This window comes from Semicossyphus pulcher, unplaced genomic scaffold, assembly GCF_022749685.1.
Source record: "Semicossyphus pulcher isolate SPU_LCO1_2020_fin unplaced genomic scaffold, fSemPul1.0.p SCAF_17, whole genome shotgun sequence".
Taxonomy (NCBI): domain Eukaryota; kingdom Metazoa; phylum Chordata; class Actinopteri; order Labriformes; family Labridae; genus Semicossyphus; species Semicossyphus pulcher.
In genome coordinates, this window is record NW_027211681.1 from 9,086,989 (window position 1) to 9,102,008 (window position 15,020).

Consider the following 15,020-nt stretch of genomic DNA (forward strand, 5'->3'; position numbering starts at 1 on the left):
CATATCCTGACAGATTGTTCAGATGATTTGTTCTCTCTGTGACTTTCTGTTTCAGTTAAATGTCATTCTTCTCTGTTTGGCACCTGCAACATGGAAAACAACAAAAAATACAGGGTTTTTTTGCTTTTAACATGACCTTGTACCGGGAGGTTGTTTACATTTCTGTGACAATGTATCTGTGGAAATAGACATTTCTTTTGCAAAATAAAAGTACCAAGGTGAAGTCTCTCCTTTAACATCTCCCACCATAATAAAGAAAAAACAATTATGACAGATTGTGTACATGAATAATTTAAGCACCATATTAACATCTGTTCTGCAGCATGTATCATTTAACCTCTACATCCTCTCTTCCAAGGCCTTGGCCATGGCTGTTTGCAAGCACCTTGCTTGTGGACTAAAGCTCTTTAGCAGGATTTAAATCTCTTCCATAAGGCTTTATCAGCCACTGATGGTAATTAACAGCGACACATGGCCTCCCGACCATTCTGACTTGAGGGGAAGCCTGTAAAGCATCAAAGCATGATGCCAATGACATGATTTGATTTGCAAAACGATGGGCTGGAAATGACAACGTCTCATCTGAAATCTAATTAGGAGCCCGAGATAGGCACGAGGGGTATAGCAATACTTATATGCCCTTCACGGCAGCCTAATGAAATCTATATCTTATACCTGTTGATGTTAAAGCGATAGTGACTGCTTCGGAATAAAAATATTATTACAGATAAATGATTTACAGTAATTACACAGGCCCATTAGCAACTAATTTGATATGTAATCTAGAAGACAGATTGTTAATTTCTTTAAAAATGACCGGGGCATATTAGAGCTATTACTGTGACGAACAGACGGACATCATGGACAGCTCAGAATCGCTTGCAGAAAGCCTCATCTCACCTCCATTGCAGCGCCGGTGGGCTATCAACAGGTCCCCACTTAGCTCCAAGCACAGCACAGCCACAACCTCCAATAGTCCACAGGGAAAGTTTACGTGTACCGAATACCGAGAATGACACTTTCCTGACGGGACAAGTCATAACAGCTTATTGACGGACGGCAAGATATCAAGAAGCAAGCTGTGCGCTTTATTTTCCAGCATTGTGTCCGCGGCTTGTGAGCGCTCCGTGTAGTGCGCATGTCACACTCTGATCTTCAGGCACAGAGGGCTCATCTCCCTTGGAAAGGAACTAACCTCCAGTAATCCTGTAATACACGTTAGAGGAACACTTTTATGCTAATGAATATATTGGGATAGTAAAATAAACTCACATTTTCCTAGCCTAAACACCCACTGTCCAATACTTCATAATTTCAAAACTGTCGTTAAACCATTAAAATTTGAAAGAAAAAAAAATCTCAAAGAATAAGAATTTCATGACAATATGTCATAATAAAAATAAAAGCTGCTAATCTTACACGATAACAGTCAGGGCTATCCTTACGTTTTTTAAAAATTTTAGCAAACCTTGAAATATTTGTTTTAAATTAAAGTTTAAAGGAAAATTATCAGTCGTTTACTGTTATTTGAGGTGATTTTACCCCATTGCTTGTAGGCAGTTCTATCAAACTTTACTTTTTTGTGATATCACACTCAAAAGACCTTCATAAATAAAGAATTGTTATATCGTATGAGAAACAATTGCTGAACTGCTAGCATTTCGTCCTTTTTGGCCACTCCAAGCACCAGTACCATAACAATGGAATAGACACGCATCAAAATGATGGCCGCTAATTTCCGCAAATGACGGCACATAAACGCAGAAATGCATTGCGGTTAGGTAACATCAAGCTAGCTCCTCTTCGTTTAGCCATGTCTATAGTTTAGCTAACCTCCAAATGTTTTTCTCCGTCGACACAACTTATAAAATGAGAGCAGGTCAACATTGTCCAGATTTGTGGTTAGCTAACGTTATTTTAATACAGTGATTTAAAAAGATGCTTAAGCTAGCTTGCTAACGCCAATTACCGGGACTTGTCAGACAAGTTGTGCTGTTCTGAGCAGAAGATGCTGGACATTTACCATTTTCTCTTAGTTTTAACATACCCAGGGAAATAATTATCTCTTCAGCTGTTGACAAATGTTTGTTCTCTTTTAGACTTTCATGGTGCAGTTGTAAGCCCAAAGAAGCACCGCCGCTGGTTTTCTGAGGTAAATACTTGAACTGGGAAGGGTTCCTAGTGCTTGGGTTGCCTCCTGATTGGTCGTTCAAGGCCGTCTGAATTGGACGTTCACTATATTGTTCAATGTCCGAGTACATTAGCACTGAGTGGCTTGTGAAGATATGTATTAAAAGCCACTCATTACTTTAAACAGCTTGCTATATACATATGTATATATGTAGGCTGTATACACATATGTATGTATTGTATTGATTTTGGCGACCTCTGTGGACAAAGCGATACCTCTTATGTCTTTGCTGATTTTGACCTGTACATGTTTAAGTGACGGTTTTTAACAAAAATAAATCTAATTCTGCTTTCGTTTACAGTCATATACATCACTCACTTTAAATTGTTGCCCTGGAAAATGTGAACAAAGGCAGCGTGAAGATAATTGCTTCTTCTGACACCTACCCCCTACCAGCAGTTTCAGGCATTAAAAATAACTATATAGAAATAATCAGTCTTCTTCCTGATGGTCTGGTTTTCTTTTGCAGGTCATATAGAGTAAACTGAATTAATTTCTGTCTATTTCATAACCAGCGAAAAACTCGTCACAGGAGCTTTAAGCTAAGAAATTGAATTATAGAAATGTACACAGTTGTCACCCTAAGGCACATGTATGCCATCTTAAGCCCAACATGTCCAATAATGGAAAAAACAATCTCTAATTTAAAGGCTTTTGAGACTAAATCATATGCAATGAGGGTCTAATGTGGTCTGTGTCACTGTGTCTTGCTTTGGTAAGTTTGGGAGCCCTAGTGTGTTTTCTCACGGCAGGTGGAGCCCTAGGTCCAGAGATTTAGGAGCCAGATCCAGTTCCGTGTTTTCCACAAGACACCCCCACTTCATCTCTCCCTCTTTTCTCTCTCTGCATCCCCCAGGCTGGAATCATCACCCCCTCCCCAGCCCTTCACCCACCCTCGTCTCCCCGCCCGCCTGCAACGCAGCGCTCCTCTCGCCGGGCTGCGCTCGATCAACCGAGCATCCACCGCGCCTCCAAATTGGTTTGTCATTTCTGACCCCTCGCTCTCTCTCTCTCTCTCGCTGTGTGTGTGTGTGTTGACCACGGTCCTCTGCTCCGCTGCGCCCTGCGTCTGTGGACTTCAGCAGAAGTCAGTAAGAACATAGAGGCAGCCGACAAAGATAAAGAGAGAGAAAGGGAGGGAGGGAGAAGAGGATACAGACTGACGGATAGAGAGAGAGAGAGAGAGAGAGAGAGATACGCCTCTGTCCTCCTCCAGCACTTCACTGGACTTAGTGCATTTGGAAGGACGCGTTACATCCTCCTGTGTGAGCGCTGATCGGGATACTAAGCACGCAGCTACTGGTTTATTACACCCTCAGCTTTATCTCCATCCCCTCTTTCGCCAATTTTGTCACACGTCATTTTTTTTTTGCAGCAGCAAGAATTCACCACAGACCCGGAGTGAAGGCGCCAATCAGTGAAATTATTTATCGACTGGAAAAGATATATTTCTATCCAAGATCTACGCTGTGGGGACTGTATGAAAGAGCGCAGAAAGGGTTATTCCTGACTCCGCTGTGCGCTGGATGTGTATATATGCGCCTACATCGCTGCGACTGGTGATACGGTAAGGATCCGCTCTTTATTCCTGCACACATGATGTTGATGTTTTTGCAGACATCGCTGGTAAACCTCTTGGTTATATGTCAACCTGTGTCTGACCTGCTCTGAAAGCTCTATGGCAGCGTTGACTTTGGTTCTCACGGATGCCCATGGGAATGTGGCCTGCGATTATTGCACTTAAGGGGTGCGGAAACTGGCCCTAATGGACGAGGGGGTAAAAATGTAATACAGGTCCCGTATTTGCACGGATAATGGTCCGGCGACTTGTGGCTGGATGGGCGTCGCTCGGATGTGGGATGTCGCTCGGGCGAAGTAATAAGAAATGATACCTATTACCTCTCCGGCAAATAATCAATGCGATCACATTATCCCATAAACAAGGTGTACACATAATTATTATTCTGGAGCCGCGTATCTGCCTCACTGCAGGGCGCAATGCTTTGGCATGATGGATGACAGATAGACGAAGTGTTCACCTCAGGTTTTTTTGTGTCCTATTTCACGTAGCTGTCATTTGGGTATGTAGGAATGCAGTTAGCTTCTTGGGGGCTGTGCTGCTTTGTCAGCCGCAGTCTAAAATCCCGAGTAAATCCAGCCTCTCTGTTAGAAAAGGAGCATCCAGCAGGCCAGTGCACCCCAGGATACGTCAATCATGCGGCTCCAGGAGTGAAAGCTATGGCTCTTATTTACTGAAGAGGCGTTGCAGATGACCTTGATGTGCAACTGAAAACTACTGAAGGTTGCACAATTCTTTGATCTTGACCTTAACTGAACAGAGCTCCCTGTTTCAGCTGTGTGTGACCATGGTGTATACTCTTTCTAATCAGCAGGCACCCTTTTGAAACAGAGAATAGCCTTATCTTTTGTCTCCACATGTAGACATTGAACTGTATCGTTTATCATAGGTGGCCAGCTTGATAAATAAATGCAGGTGTCTGGCAATCAAAGCAGCCCTCGATAATCATTAGCTTTCTGTGCCTGCTGGCCCCTTTGAATCACTACATCCAAAGGGTTGTCAGCAGCAGTATTGTGTGTAACTGAGTAGTTCTCATTGTTAAGTGTGTGGTACAAAAGGAGGATGTAGGCTCTATAGGTTGGAGTAGTTGACAATATGTTGACTCATCTGTCAATGCAGCAGTTAAGAAAAATGTCTCCAAGGAATCAGTGAGCAGGTGGGAAAATGGTCAGTGTAGGCAGTTATGTGTAAGTCTATGTTGGAGAAATTTAACTTAAGTTTGCCCGGCAGCATCTGTTAAAGCACAGGCCTGTCTCCAAGGAGATTATTATGTTTGTGGATGAGATGAATATCACTGAATCATCTGTCATCAGTGCATCTGTTTGTCTCTTAAGTGATCCTGCAGTTTCCTGCCGAGTTGACTATTTGTTTTAAATGTTTGAGGAAGATGTAGCTCCAAAAAAACATCTTGTATTTTGCTGTCCAAAACCTGCAGTCTCTTTTTTTGGTTGTAGATGTCTGACAAGTTGTTTATCTGTGTTACACAGTGGAGAAAATTTAGCCAAAAAAGTATTTGTGGTTTCCAGTCCAAACTTCCAGCATCCACAGTGGATGGTTTTGGTTTACTTTTCTGACTGCCCACAGGATGTTTGTCAGACATCACACCACGAATGCAAGGCGTGTCAAAGAGCGTCTTGGGTCACGTTAAGTTATGACACCCACACAGCAGTGACGTTGCCCGAGCACCTGAAGCTGTATAATGTGCAACGGCAGCGATCAAGCATTCTGCTGACTGTAGGTCTGTCTGTCTGACTTTAATTAGGTCACTGATTCATTTCACTTGTTTATGATGCACAAGAAAGACAAAGCGTCTTGTTGGAGGGGAAACAGCATGCACATCGCGATGGTTGTGCTAATTCGGATTGTTCTGCCTGATTGGCCGAGGGCTGACTTTCTTTGCTCGGAGCTGTTCATGTAACAAAATATTTGCCTAAGATTTGGCCGGCTCCAGAAACAAAATCCAACCCTGTAATGGAAGCAGCCTGTGATTTAAATAAGAGATCATATGTTAAACATCTTGTGTGCACATTGAATTCTTGAGATAATGAAAATAAACCGTTGCAGACATCATGATCCATTGCAGACGGACGATAACAATCGCATATACAGGCTGGAATATTAAGACAAGCAGGCATATAATCAGTTGTGTAAGAAGTGTAGCTGCTCGTTAAATGAAGTCTCTATTTCCATTAGAGAATCTAACTTCAACACTTGTGTAATTAATTCTGTTTAGTAGGCACGTAGAAGTTAAGGGCTGATTCCCCCAGAACCATTTAAACAAGCGTTTCCTAAAGAATTTGCAGTTTCTGGGATCCAATCCTCTATTAAGCTAATTTATGCATAGCGAGGTAAAGGTTTGTGTCCGAGAGCCTTGTAGATAAACAGAAGGCGGTGTTTATTGTGCTCACAGAGACAACCAACCCTTCCTGCATAAATAAATTGTCACTCTTGTGGCTTATGCTGTGAGGGAAAACCAAAACAAATTATTATGCTGCAATAATAATATGAAGTTTCAGCGAAAGCAGAGCTGTTTCACTGCACTGTTCCCTATAATGCGATGATTCGCATTCCTAGTCTCAACCCCGCTTTGTGTGCTCAGTTTAACCTAATTCAAAAGCCTTTTCCTTTCCTGCGCTAGACGAACATCTCTCTCCAGTATTGAAATAATGAGGCCAGATTCTTGCCCGTCTTCCTCATCCACCTAAAGCACCCGGTCATGTGTTAACACATCCTTCCTCCTCCCTTCCCTCAAAGAATAACCCCGGCTCTCTGCCTCTTCCACCATCGACTGGAGCTATCAGTTCAGTTCACCTCTCTTAATGTGTGAAATTCGCCTCCCATATCATTCATCCCTATTAGAGGTTCAGGCCATGCGAGAGGACTGCGCAGTTACTTTGCTACCTGATTAGATGTACGCTTAGGAAAGAGGAAAAGCTGTAGTAGACGACTGGCTGTCAGATCTCAGGGCGTTCACTGACTCATTGCTCCTACAGCCTCGACTAGAATATCCCTCCAGAGATAGATGTCTTACTCTGCCTAAATATGGAACTGTTGGCTGCTCCACACCACCGCAGCCTATTATCTGTCTGTATTTTGGGGCCGATTTGGAGGAAATGTACACCGTTAGCCTGGCTGCTTGTACTGTCTGCTAACTGGGCTATTTATGCGTATCATTGAAAGAGGTGCGTGTTATAATCCTGCTCAGTGGTTCGTCTTGCATTGTTTAGCTGTAAATCGTAATCACAAACAACGTATGTGGAGCTATGATGTTTAATCAGCTGTGGTCCTGTAACCGCTGGCATTGGATTAATATTACAATTAGGGCAGAAATGCAGAAACATTACACAGCTATATAATGCTAGTTTGCTGCCTTTCCTTTTATAGTAAATTGTTTGGTAGGTAAAATGTCAAAAAAAACAGAGGAACATGCTGCTCAGAGCTCAAGGTGACGACTTCAAATTGCTTCTTTTGTCCAACCAACAGTCAAAGACACAAAGACACTTTTTCATTCATTATCATGAAGAAAAAACATATTTGCTTGACGAAGTGAAACAATTAATTGATTATCAGAACTGTTACAGCTGTAAATGGCGTATATTTGGGATGTTGATTAGACAAAAAATTCCCTTTGAAGATGCCAATAATAATTTTATTCTGATAATAATTGTAATGAACAATAGCAATATAGATACATGTCTTCAGTGTTGCCAGATATACGATAATATCGTATTTGTACGATATTTTTGCCCTCTATACGATCAATAATGTCAAAAAAAGCTGAACGTACGATCATTTTGCCCTTTCAAAGAAACCCACAATAACAGTTCAGCGATGCATCTGTCACTCATTGCATCTCTGCGCGAGCGCAGCTTGCAAGCAGCTTCCCCGAATTTGTGAAGATTTAGTAGATATGGTGCTTTTATTTTGACGGGTAATAACGGAAGGAATGATTTTGTAATGGGCTGCAGTTGACTGTTGTGTGAAGAATACAATTGCCATCTTGTTGTTACATCAATATGGTGCGCAGGGCATAGTTTTGCAATTCAGTGTGGTATTTTGACCCTTTCATTTTTTTTCACATGTACGATAAAATATGATAATTTTAAAGCTGCAGTATGATATGACTGTATATTCAGCCTGGCAACACTGCATGTCTTAAAAAACACACAAAAAAAACAGGAAGTAGCAAAAAGCTAAGCTCCCCAACAAAGTGTAACATCCTCAAACCTCCTCACAGGTTTGATTGCATCTAATTTTTAATCAAGACTTTTGTAACAGCCATATTAAACAAGCTTAAGGACCTTAGGTTGTGATCCATCTCACACGGGATAAAAATTATTGAGAAATCAATCAGAGTAAATTAATTCTCAAAGTACCCCACAGCCATTTATTAGGATCTTAAAATTGTGGTGGTGTGATAATGTCTTTGGCTCTTCCCTGCTTTACTTTCCTACCATAAAAATCCTAAAGAGAACAAATAATGAAAATTATGAACACTAAACACGCGCTGATGGCTTGCTCTTGCACTCACTCGCCATTTGTTGCTTTTCCTTTGGAGGGATCAATCTGAGAGGCCTAGGCGGGTAAAATCAATGTCACGTCACACAATACAACACAGATGTTTTTTTGTTTTTCTTTTGACCAGTCTCAGTCTTTAATTAGAATTACACGTCCAGCTTTATGCCGCCATCGATTTGGATTTATTGTGTCTCTATTAGTCGGAACATACCTTGTAATTCTGTTGGAAAATAATGGTTATTGTTGTCCCAATTTAAAGTGGACTGAGGAGGCTGTGAAAAGGTCTATTTGTGTCTTTTTTTGCAATTATTCAAGGCATAATTAAAAAAGACTGGCTTTATGTAACACTTTTGGTTTTTTAAACCTGTCATCTCAACCTCTGCATCTAATTTGGACATAAACCATGCTGTTCGCAGTTTAAAGTAGACGTTTAAATATTGCAGTTTAAAGTCTGAGCCGTGAACATTGTAAAAAGTCATACTGTTTTCATGTGTACAGGCTAACTCTGTTTCAATCTGCAGATGGCCTTTCTTATCAGCACTCCATTTGTCTTTGATATGTTTAAGCAGCTGCATTCTATGTTGGCTGTTATATCCACAGCCCATTGTTCCTTTCTACCCTCACTCACTAAGTAGTTGTTATTTTGTTCACAAAGGGGAAAAAAAACACTTGTTCCTCCAGTCAACACATCTCCTGTCCGCACTTCTCCTCTGTGCCCTTCACCTCCTCTCGCCCCACTCAAAGCTGTCACCACTCAATAAGAAGCACACACACACACACACACACATGTATGCATTTCTTCCCACAGATCACTGCGGTACACATCAATTACCACCCCTCTATCTCACCCCCACGCACACACACACACACACACACACATTAACACTTGTATGCTAGTATACATGTATATCCTCATACACCCACAGAGAGCCACACATAGACATGGCCTGCAGCTGTATATTTAGCGACACACACAGTGCCATTAGAGAGCTGAATGGAGAATCAGCATACAAGGCCAGAGTGATTGTAAGAAGCTCACTCAAAGGTCTGCCGATTATTTTGGTCTCCACAGGAAATCATTTACAATAGCACTCACCCCCTCCTCTCTTCTTCCCAGCTCGGTCCATTTGAACAGAGTGTTGTTGTGTGTGTGTGTGTGTGTGTGTGTGTGTGTGCGCGCACTGTGCATTATACGCAAGTGTTAAGTCAGAGTATCGATGGGGGAAATTCTTCGCCATGTTGTTTGCGCGGTAGAGTATAGCGTGCCGAGGAGGCCTCACTTGTTTAGAGAATAGGGTGCTTGGAAGTGAGTCATACACAATGTGATGCAACACAGCGGAGCAGATTTGAATTATGGGGCAATGAACAATGAGGTCATCACAGGGCTGGGGGCATAAATCTCCCAGTGCCGTGGTATAGCACAAGCATTTCTTATCAATGGAGGAAACTTCAGCCGGGGTTTTTGAAAATGCCGTATTGTTTAAGAGACGTAGTCAGTGTTGCAAATAAAGGATGGGGTTGGTTGACTTTAGTGACTGGGACAATGGAAGGGGAATTCAATGATATTGTTTTTTGAGAGCTGTTTACTTAACTAACAACAGTTGCATTTTGTCACTTTAAAATACACCACATTCTTGCAGATAATACAAAAGTTGCCCCAGCTTTTCAAGTATCCGCACGCCTCTTGCATCCACCATACCGCTTTCACTGATATTTTCCATATCTTTTCCCTCTTCAGCAGATTGTCCACAATCAGCGTCTGCTGTAATACCATCATCCCCAGACCCCTCTTAAATTTCCTGCTTACTGGGCTTTTACTTTAACTGCATTACATACATCTTCCACTCCCCGCTCATCTGGTTCCTTTCAGCATAAACCAGGCTGAAAGATGGATCTAACTCTAAGGGTTTGGATGCGACCGGTCGTTTGATGGTGAATTAAAAAGTAATAATAATATTGTCATTTATTGTGCCTGTTCAGTGGCACAGCTGCGATCTTGATTGATATCGAATGGTGTTCTCATTCCAAGTCTTTGAGAGTGAGAATATGTGCCAGGGAGTATTGATCTGCAGCTTAGTTGATGGTGCAGCGCGATAGGCCGAAGGAGGGTGAGGATGACTAGATGGTCATGCTTGATGGAACAAAGATATTAACAGACATAGTCGTGATCAATGGCTTGGTAATGTATGTTTACATCATTTGCGCTGTTTTGTTCCGCTCATGTTATTGAGCTGACTAGTGCACTTATGGCACCTAACTCAGCCTAAGATTAAATCCCCTTTTGACTGGCTGCTGAATACTTCTTATGTGGAAACGCCGCTCAGACCTGCTCGGCTACTTTTAGCACATTCACAGCTCCAGCCGAGGACAATTCAACTCATTTGAGATAAAAGCAGCGTGTCCCTTTGGCATGTATCAGCACCCGTCAGTTGGTCCCTGACGTATCTTTCACATTTTGCAATAAAACCATTTTACCACCTCTGTGTTTTGCAAGGGAGCCTGATAGTGTCACACCAAGACGGATGAGCAGCACTCTGGCCTGTGGGCCCGCAGCAATAACTTACACGGACCGCGTGTCTGCTTTCTAACCATGTAAGAAATTGTGTGCCTGTTGCCCTGCAGTGTGCTTACGTGTGTTTTGAACCTTCTGATCGTGTCCCTCTCAGATGGATATGTGTGATAGATGAGACGGCATCCATCACATGTATCAAGATGAGAGTGAGAGGGAATTGGACAAGACCCTTTATTGTAGCGTGAGGCTGCGCTGAGGCAAGCCTTTGATAAATGGTATTTGGTATTTTTAAAACCAATCTTTGTGTAAAACTCGTGTCAGGCAATTACTATAAGCTGTTTTTATGGCTCGTGTAGCTGATGTATGTTGGTGTGTGCGTGTGTGTGGGCATCCAGTTATTGACACATCTCATTGACCAAGAGTATAGTTGATTACAGTTCACCATCCGGACCCTTTTTTTGTTTCATCTCTACACCTTCCTTCCTCATCCCCCTCTCCATCTCCTTCTCTTTTTCATTCCCTCTCTTCCAAAGATTTATGGTGGACCTATAGACAAGAGTCTTTAATTTTACGCCTGGGTAGACCATATACACTGTTGCTCCATATTCTTCATGCTGGTATCGAATCTGCCGAAGCCCAGGGCGACCGTGTGGTTAAAACATGAAGATATAGAGGACCCCACCCTCTAACGGAAGGCACCACATTTCTTCATTTGGAAGCGCCATAAATCTTGCTCAATAGGCATCAAGACAATTTCTGGTATCTTATGGCGCTATCTGTTGTCTGCAGTATAATTACAAAGGGTAGTACACGAGAAACCATCATGAAAGCATACTGTAGAGTCATCCTAATTACATACAGCAGGCTCATGAGTAATGGGGGTGACATGGGACATCAATACAACCACTGCCTCTCATAATAGAAAATACCATTGTTTTACTGTGAGAAAATGGTCAGCATCTATCATGTGGAATCTATTCCTTTTTTTTCGCAGGACGACATTGAGCCTCGAGCCTTAAAAAAAACTCTCCTCATCACATCCATCCATTGTTCAGTCAAGCTAAGTCACTCGCCATCCAAATCCCTCTCAGCCAGCGCCCCTCCCGAGCTCTAACTGCAGCGAGTACTGTAAGCGTTCAGCATTTTCCCTGCTAAATCCCTTTGGATGTTGTCCTCCTCCCTGCTCCTCTGCTGGTTTCTCTCTGAGGAGCCCTTTCACCTTCATTTTGATCAAAGTCTTTCTTCCATCTCCTCGCATGAACTCACTGTTTAATCTTAACCCTGCTTTCCAAATGCTACTATGGTTACTGAAAATTATACTAGAGTACCTAAAATTATGCAATTGGCCTTTGCAGATTCAGGCGATTGGAAATTATGCTAACTGTTCATATCATTACAGACATTTTTCAAATGTGTGATTTCTGAAGTCCTTTTTTGCTACAATATTAGTGCATGGCAACAATGGTATGGTCAACGCTAAGCAACTTAAATATTAAAGTAAGTGAAAAATGCATTACTATTAAAATAACAGCTAAAAGTATATTCAAGTCTTTGGGAAGATGTTAGCGACAGGCTGCCGTATTAAAGATAGATGCTGTACACACCCAGGCTATCTCAACATTAATAATATGGAATCATTCAGTATGTACCGTAAATCCGGAATATAAGTCGCAGTCTGTTTTTGGGAGGTATCCCAGAGGGAAAAAGTTTTCTAGCTATTTATTACATTACATTTCAAAACACTATTTCAATTTATTTTCATTTAAAACACATTCAAAATGCACAAATTACAGCCCACCATCTGTTTGCAATCCTGCTAGCTCCCGGTGCTATAGCTAGCGGTAGCTGGCAGGCTACGGTAACGCTGATTGTTGTGAGGGTAGCGGCTGCAATGTCTGTGACGAAGGGAGGAAAACAGCACTGCGACATATTGTAAATCGGAGACGTTGTAGCGGCTTGGACCCGGAAACATTTTAATGCGGAGATGTGGAGTCACCACTTAACAACTGGATAGCAGCATCATCAGGGTAACACAATAACTCTCTCTGCATTTAATACTGGTATATTGGGCGCACCTGTGAAAGCAGCGCATTTTTTAGATGAAAAACAATGTAGTAAAAGTAGGGCTGTCAATCGATTAAAATATTTAATCTTGATTAATCGCATGGTTGTCCATACCTAACTTGCGATTAATCGCAAATTAATGGCACCTTTTTTATCTGTTGTAAATGTACCTTAAAGGGATATTTTTCTAGTTTTTAACACTCTTATCAACATGGGAATGGACAAATATGCTTCCTTTATGCAAATGTATGTTTATTATCAATATTGCAACATTCCAAAACAATGACAAATACTGAATGTTCTACAGAATAACCTCAAAGGTACTGCATGCGCAGAAAATATGCTGAAAGCATAACATGGCAAACTGCAGCCCAACAAGCAACAGCAGACGGGCGTATTGACCTCAGTGTAACATTCCTAAGTAATAAGTCATTGAGTCTGCAGTAGGAGATAAAGATAACGTCATTTTAGTCTAAATTTAATCACTTAAAGACATCTTTCAAAACCTAGGGCTCTCTGCATCAGCTGTGTGCTTGGCCAGCAGGTGGTATTTAAGACCCGGCGTACTCCGGTGGTAACTCAGTTCACATCGACAGTAAATACAAATATTTGATTAGGTTAATCCATATTGTTGTTTTTATATGTTTTACGCTTTTATTGTTTTTATTGTTTCTTCCTGCTTTTATGTAAAGCACTTTGGTTGGCCACTGGCTGTTTTTAAATGTGCTATATAAATAAAAGTGACATTGACATTGACATAACTTTTGTCTTGTTGACAGAACCATCTAGCAGGAGGCTGAACTTGACATTTTAAAGACCCTTTTCTTTATCCATATCTGCTCACGGAGGTTTGTTTCTGCTTGCTATCCACAACGTTACGGCTGCAACGCTTCCTGATTTCCCAAACTACGGGGCGGGCAGAGGGTCATGATAACAGAATGCTTGTGCGCTTAAATAAATAGTGGCGTTAAAGACAATGTGTGTTAATGCGTTATTAGCGCGTTAACTTTGACAGCCCTAATTAAAAGTGAATATACACCGAATTTTACAGTAGTTATCAGTGATACTGGGCTGGTTGACAAATTATAACAGAATGTCTGATTATTCAGTGGCAGCTTTAATGACTGTTCCCTGGAAAACTGTGAACCTGTTACTTATTACAGCAGAAAAATGAACTAAATTAGGTTTTAATGAATAATTCCTCTACAGGGATGTAACAAAGCAAAGGTGCACTGCTGATGTATATGCATGGACTTTTGCAATGGCTGCATCTTTAATCCCGTCTTTTCCTTTCTCCACTTGTTCACATAAATGAGTCCTAATGAAAAATGTTCCCCACCTAGTTCCTCTCCTTATACCGACTTGTTTCTCCACCCCATCCATACAGCAGTTTCTATTCCACTTCTCGTGCTCCATTCCTCATTCATTGATCCCTCCATTGTTGACCAGCTCAGTTTGAATAATGTATAACGTGTTCTGAGAGAGGCGAGCGAGACAGGAACGAAGGTGCCGTATAGGTGGGGGAAGCTTAGTGCTTAACTTATTTCTCGCCAATGCTCTGTTGCTTTAGGCAATTCTCCTGAATTGCAGTGCATGCATACACATATAAGATATATATAACATGCACTCATTCACATGCACACACATGAATACATGCAAACACATGCATAGACACAAACACAGTACAGTGATTCCATCTTTTGTTGCAGTCTCTGCCCACCCGACCATAGAGATATTGCTCATGGCCTCCTGTGCTGGCTAATAGACCCAATTACTGCACAGGCCTGCCTGAGAGCTCCATAGAGGTCCAGGCTCTGACATTGTGTGGATGCACTTGTTTTTGTGTGCCTATGGAAATCTTGCATGGCACGCAAATAAAGACCGAAACTTAAAAAATTCAAGGCCAAACAGATATATGCTCGTCTAATCAAAACAGCACAACACACGCACGCAAAACTACGGTTTGCATGCCAAGAGTTGCACACACACACCCACCCACATGCAATGTAAATCACACTAACTTTTGGTAAGATAAGGCTGCAAAGTTTACCCTCAAGAGAAGTAGGCAGGGAGCAGAGAGAGAGAGAAAAAAGGGCGACGGAGACAAGGGTGGGGGGACGTATTGATGGGAAAAGGGGGAAGATGCAAAAGGAGGA

The 15,020-nt window shown here is 41.8% G+C and overlaps 1 protein-coding gene across 1 annotated transcript in view; it reads left to right on the forward strand.

Annotated features, from left to right (window-relative positions):
- Positions 1 to 3,295: 3,295 nt before the first annotated feature.
- Positions 3,296 to 15,020, forward strand: part of adgrl3.1 (adhesion G protein-coupled receptor L3.1) — a 127,728-nt gene continuing 116,003 nt past the window's right edge. The window contains exon 1 of the mRNA XM_069666737.1: positions 3,296 to 3,758. The gene's annotated coding sequence lies outside the window, so the exon portion shown is untranslated. The remainder of the gene's footprint in view (positions 3,759 to 15,020) is intronic.